The 6,016-nt window shown below is 39.6% G+C and overlaps 1 protein-coding gene across 18 annotated transcripts in view; it reads right to left on the reverse strand.

Annotated features, from left to right (window-relative positions):
* Positions 1-6,016, reverse strand: part of BCAS3 (BCAS3 microtubule associated cell migration factor) — a 754,554-nt gene that overhangs the window by 272,460 nt on the left and 476,078 nt on the right. The gene's annotated exons all lie outside the window — the stretch shown is intronic.

Consider the following 6,016-nt stretch of genomic DNA (forward strand, 5'->3'; position numbering starts at 1 on the left):
AAACAACATAGTTATGAAAAACTGACCTGGGCCCAGAATAGCCAAAGCTATCCAAAGCGACAAGAACAAAATTTAAGAACATACTACATTACCTGACTTCAAATTATACTACAAAGCTATAGTAACCAAAAGAGCATGGTACTGGCATAAAAACAGATACACAGACCAATGGAACACAATAGAGAACCCAGAAACAAATCTCTTTTTTTTTTTTTTTTTTTTTGAGATGGAGTTTTGTTCTTGTCACCCAGGCCGGAGTGCAGTGGTGTCATCTTGGCTCACTGCAACCTCTGCCTCCCAGGTTCAAGTGATTCTCCTGTGTCAGCCTCCAGAGTAACTGGGATTATAGGCACTCACCACCATGCTCAGCTAATTTTTGTATTTTTAGTAGAGATGGTGTTTCACTCTGTTGGTCAGGCTGGTCTTGAACTCCTGACCTCAGGTGATCCACCCTCCTCAGCCTCCCAAAGTGCTGAGATTAAAGGCATGACCCACTGTGCCCGGCTGAGGACCCAGAACCAAATCTACTCACCTACAGTGAACTTAATTTTGACAAAGGTGTCAAGAACATATAATGGGAAAAAGTCTCTTTAATAAAGGTGCTGGGAAAACTGGATATCCATATGCAGACGAACAAAACTAGACCCCTCTCTCTCACTATATACAAAAATCAAATAAAAAAATGGATTAAAGCAGGGTGTCCAACCCCCATGTTATGGACCAGTACCGGTTGCATTCTATTAGGAACTGGGTTGCACAGCAGGAGGTGTACAACCTCAGATGAGCCACCCACTGAGTGGCGCAGTGGGAGTGGGTTGGGGGAGAGCATTACTGCCTGAGCTCTGCTTCCTGTGAGATCAGCGATAGCATTAGATTCTCATAGGAGCAGGAACCCTATTGTAAACTGTGCATGTGAGGGATCTAGGTTGCATGTTCCTTATGAGAATCTAAATCTAATGCCTGATGATCTGGGGTAGAAGAGTTTCATCCAGTAACCATCCTGTCCCCCACCCTGGTCCATGGAAAAATGGGCTTCCATGAAACTGGTCCCTGGTTCCAAAAACATTGGAGACCACTGGATTAAAGACTGAAATTTAAGACCTCAAACCATGGAACTACTCCAAGAAAACACGGGAAATCCTCCAGGACATTGGTCTGGACAAAAATTTATTGAGTAATACCCGACAAGCACAGGCAACCAAAGCAAAAATGGACAAACGGGAGCACATCAAGTTTAAAAGCTTCTGTACGGCAAAGGAAACAATCAACAAAGTGAAGAGATAATCCATAAAATGTGAGAAAATATGTGCAAATTACCCATCTGACAAGGGAATAATAACCAGAATATATTAGCAGCTCAAACAACTCTATAGGAAAATATCTATTAACACTAATTAAAAGTGAGCAAAAGATCTGAATAGATATTTCTCAGAAAAAGAGATACAAATGGCAAACAGGCATATGAAAAAGTGTTCAGCATCACTGATCATCAGAGAAATGCAAATCAAAACTACAATAAGATATCATCTCACCCTAGTTAAAATGATTTATATCCAAAGGACGGGCAATAACAAATGCTGGCAAGGATGTGGAGGAAAACCCTTATACATCTTTGGTGGAAATGTAAATTAGTACAACCACTGTGGTGAACTGTTTGGAGGTTCCACAAAAAACTACAACTAGAGCTACTATACAATCCAGCAATTGCATTGCCAGGTATATACTCAAAAGAAAAGAAATCAGCATATATAAGAGACAACTTCATTCTCATGTTTATTGCAGTACTATTCACAACAGCCAAAATTTGTGTCTATCAACAACAGATGAATGGATAAAACAAATGTGCTTATACACAATGGAGTCCTATTCAGCCATAAAAAAAGAATGAGATCCTGTCATTTGCAACAACATGGATGAAACTGGAGGTCATTACGCTAAGCGAAATAATCTTGGCACAGAAAGACACCCATTACATGTTCTCACACATTTGTGGGATCTAAAAATCAAAACAATTGAATTCATGGAGATAGAGAGCAGAAGGATGGTTATCCAAGGCTGGGAAGGTTGATGTTAGGGTAGGAGGGAGGTGGAGAGGAATAATGGGTACAAAAAAATAGAATTAATAAGACACAGCATTTGATAGCACAACAGGGTGACTACAGTCAATAACAATCATACATTTTAAAATAACAAAAAGAGGATAATTACATTGTAACACAAAGGATAAATACTTGAAGGAATAGACACCCCATTTTACATGATGTGACTATTATGTATTACATGCCTGTATCAAAACATCTCATATATATATATATATATATAGTAGGGTATATATGTATGTACACACACACACACACACACACACACGCACGCACACACACCCCTACTATGTCCCCACAAAAATTAAAAATTTTAAATTAAAAAAAAAAAAAGACAAGGAGGCCAGATATGGTGGTGCATGCCTATAGTCCCAGCTACATGGAAGGCTGAGGCAGGAGGATCTGTTGAGCCCAGGAGTTCAAGACCAGCCTGGGCACACAGCAAGAACCTGTCTCTTAAACCAACAAACAAAACTGACATGGAAGGATATTCATGATAAACACAGAGTAAAAAAATGTGGAAGTATATATTCCAAAGGTTTATCTCTAGATGACTCTGAACTCCCTCCCTCCCTGTCCTCCCTGCCTACCTTCCTTCTTATGCATTCTAATGTTTCTAAAACAACCATGGTTTATCTGTAACATATGAAATGTGCAATATAAATGCAGAAGATTAATAATCTTCATATATGAGATCTAAAAATCAATGAGGGCCAGGTGCAGTGACTCACACCTGTAATCCCAGCACTTTGGAAGGCCAAGGTGGGTGGATCACTTGAGGTCAGGAGTTTGAGACCAGCCTGGCCAACATGGTGAAACCCTATCTCTACTAAAAATACAAAATCAGCTGGGCGTGGTGGCTCCCACCTGTAATCCCAATTACTCAGGAGGCTGTGGCAGGAGAATTGCTTGAACCTGGGAGGCCGAGGTTGTGGTGAGCCAGGATCCTGCCACTGCACTCCAGCCCGGGTGACAGAGTGAGACTCTGTCTCAAAAAATCAAATCAAATCAATGAGAATACAAAAACTTCAAAATGGTCAAGGGGCAATTAACATTTTTGTTCAATGTTCAACCTCAATAATAATCAAACAAATAAAGATTAAAATTGCTTTCTTCCCCAAATAAAACTTATTATTCTTTCTTTTGATGGTGGTCACAGTATGTAAAACAAAATTTGCCATTTTAACCATTTTCAGTAATACAATTTGGTGGCATTAAAGACATTCATAATGTTGTACAAGCATCACCTCTGCCTATTCGTAAAACTTTTTTTTTTTTTTTGAGATGGAGTCTCTGTCGCTCAAGCTGGAGTGCAGTGGCGCAATCTTGGCTCACTGCAACCTCTGCTTCCTGGGTTCAAGCACTGCTCCTCCTTAGGCTCCCGAGTAGCTAGGACTACAGGTGGGCACCACTACATTTGGCTAATTTTTTTTTTGTAGTTAGTAGAGATAGACATTCACCATGTTGGCCAGGCTGGTCTCAAACTGCTGACTTCAAGTGATCCACCTGCTTTAGCCTCTGAACCCAAAATTTTTTACTCACTTCCCAGACTGTAACCAGTAAACAATAACTCTCCATTCCCATTTTTCCTAATCCCTGGTAACCTCTAATCTACTTCCTGTGTCTACAAATTTGCCTATTGTGTATTTTTCATATAAGTGGAATTATACCCTGTTTGTCCTTTTGTTTCTGGCTTAATTTAAATGAGAGTTTCATTCTTTTTTATGGCTGAATAATGTTTCTTTTTCTTTTGTCTTCTTTGGAGAGACTCTCGCTCTATCCCCCATGCTGAAGTACAGTGGTGTGATACAACCTCCACCTTCTGGGTTCAAGAGATTCTCATGCCTCAGTCTCCCGAGTAGCTGGGATTACAGGGGCCTGCGACTATGCCCAGCTAATTTTTTTTTAGTAGAGATGGGGTTTCGCCATGCTTGGCCAGGCTGGTCTCAAAACTCCTGACCTGAGGTGATCTGCCCGCCTCAGCCTCCCAAAGTACTGGGATTACAGATGTGAGCCACCGCTCCTGGCCTGAATAATGTTTCATTGCATTGACAGTCCACCTTTGGTTTATTCCATTCTTCTTTTGGTGGATACTTGGGTTGTCTCCACATTTTGGCTCTTGTGAATAATGCTGCAATGAACACTGTCATACAAGTTTACTGTTTTCATTTTTTTGGTTATTTACCCAGAAGTTCAATGGCTAGATAGTATGGGAATAATAGGTTTTGTTTATTGAGGAACTGCCAAACTGTTTTCTACAGTGATTATACCATTTTACATTCCTACCGTCAATGTAAGAGAGAATTATTATTTTTAGTCTACCAAATTGAAGTCCGTTAAAAAAGTAAGCCTAGTGTGGCTGGCTTAAAAAAGTAAGCCTAATGTGGTGGCTCACGCCTGTAATCCCAGCACTTTGGGAGGCCAAGGCGAGTGAATCATGAGGTCAGGAGTTCAAGACCAGTCTGGCAAAGGGTGAAACCCCGTCTCTACTAAAAATACAAAAATTAGCCAGGTGCGGTGGCAGGCACCTGTAATCACAGCTACTCGGGAGGCTGAGGCAGAGAATTGCTTGAACTTGGGAGGCGGAGGTTGCAGTGAGCTGAGATTGCAGTGCCACTGCACTCCAGCCTAGCGACAAAGCAAGACGTCATCTCAAAAAAAAAAAAAAAAAAGTTAGACAAGTGTTAGCAAAGCAAGACTAAAGGAAGGAAATGTGGAACATCAAACTTAGCTGAATGAAGCACAAATTGATAGAACTTTACTTAGGGCAACGTGGCAATATGTAAACATAAAATGACTTAAAAATATATGTATTGTGGACCCAGAATTTCCACTTCTAGGAATTTATCCTAAACAAATGATCACAGATAACCCCGAAGATTTATATAAACGATTTTTATTTATTCTGAAAGTTTAATGATAGAAAACTAGAGAAATAAATGATCAAATCACCATTAAAATATCTATGTCTTCAAAAACATTTAATGACTTGAAGGAAATCTGCTGACAATAAATGAAGCAAGTTTCAAAATACCATTTATTCTACAACTGTCCCCCACTCCTTATAAATGGGGGATACATTCCAAGACCCCCAGTAGATGCCTGAAACCATGGACAGTACCAAACCTATACAGCCATGCACTCCTTAACAACAAAGATGTGTTCTGAGAAATGTGTTGTTAGGTGATTTCATCACTGTGCAAACATCATAGTGTACTTACACAAACCTAGATGGAATATCCTAGGACATACCTAAGCTCTTTTATTACTCCTAGACAAAAAAATCTGTACAGTGTGTTACTGTACCAAATACTGCAGGCAACTGTAACACAGCAGTAAGTATTTGTATATATAAACAAAGAAAAGGTACAGTAAAAATCTGGTATTGTAATTTTACCAGAGCACTGCTGTACAAGCATAAAAGGTCCACTGTTGACTGAAAGGTCATTATGCCATACATGACTGTATACACCATGTTTTTTCCTATAAGTACAGAACTATGATACAGTTTAATGTATAAGTTAGGCACAAAGATTAACAGCAATAACTGGTAATAAAATAGAATAAATATACCAATATGCCAGCATCACTACTCTTGTGCTTTACAGCCATTAAATAAACTAATGGTGACTTGAATACAAGCACCGCAATAGTGGAACCAAGATGGCTGCCAAGTGCCTAAAGGGTAGGTAGCATAGACAGCCTGGAGATGCTGGACAAAGGGATAATTCATGGCCTGGGAGGAATGCTGTAAGATTTCACCAGGCTACTCAGAAAGGCACAGAATTGAACATGTATCAGTTGTTTATTTCTGAACAATATTTTAAATAAAACACCAATATGTGACAAATGAATTTAACCAAACATCCCTAGCTGCATTTCTTTCCCAAAGTGTACCAGTACTAAAGCTCTTTCAC

The sequence above is a fragment of the Callithrix jacchus genome, chromosome 5 (assembly GCF_049354715.1).
Source record: "Callithrix jacchus isolate 240 chromosome 5, calJac240_pri, whole genome shotgun sequence".
Lineage (NCBI taxonomy): Eukaryota > Metazoa > Chordata > Mammalia > Primates > Cebidae > Callithrix > Callithrix jacchus.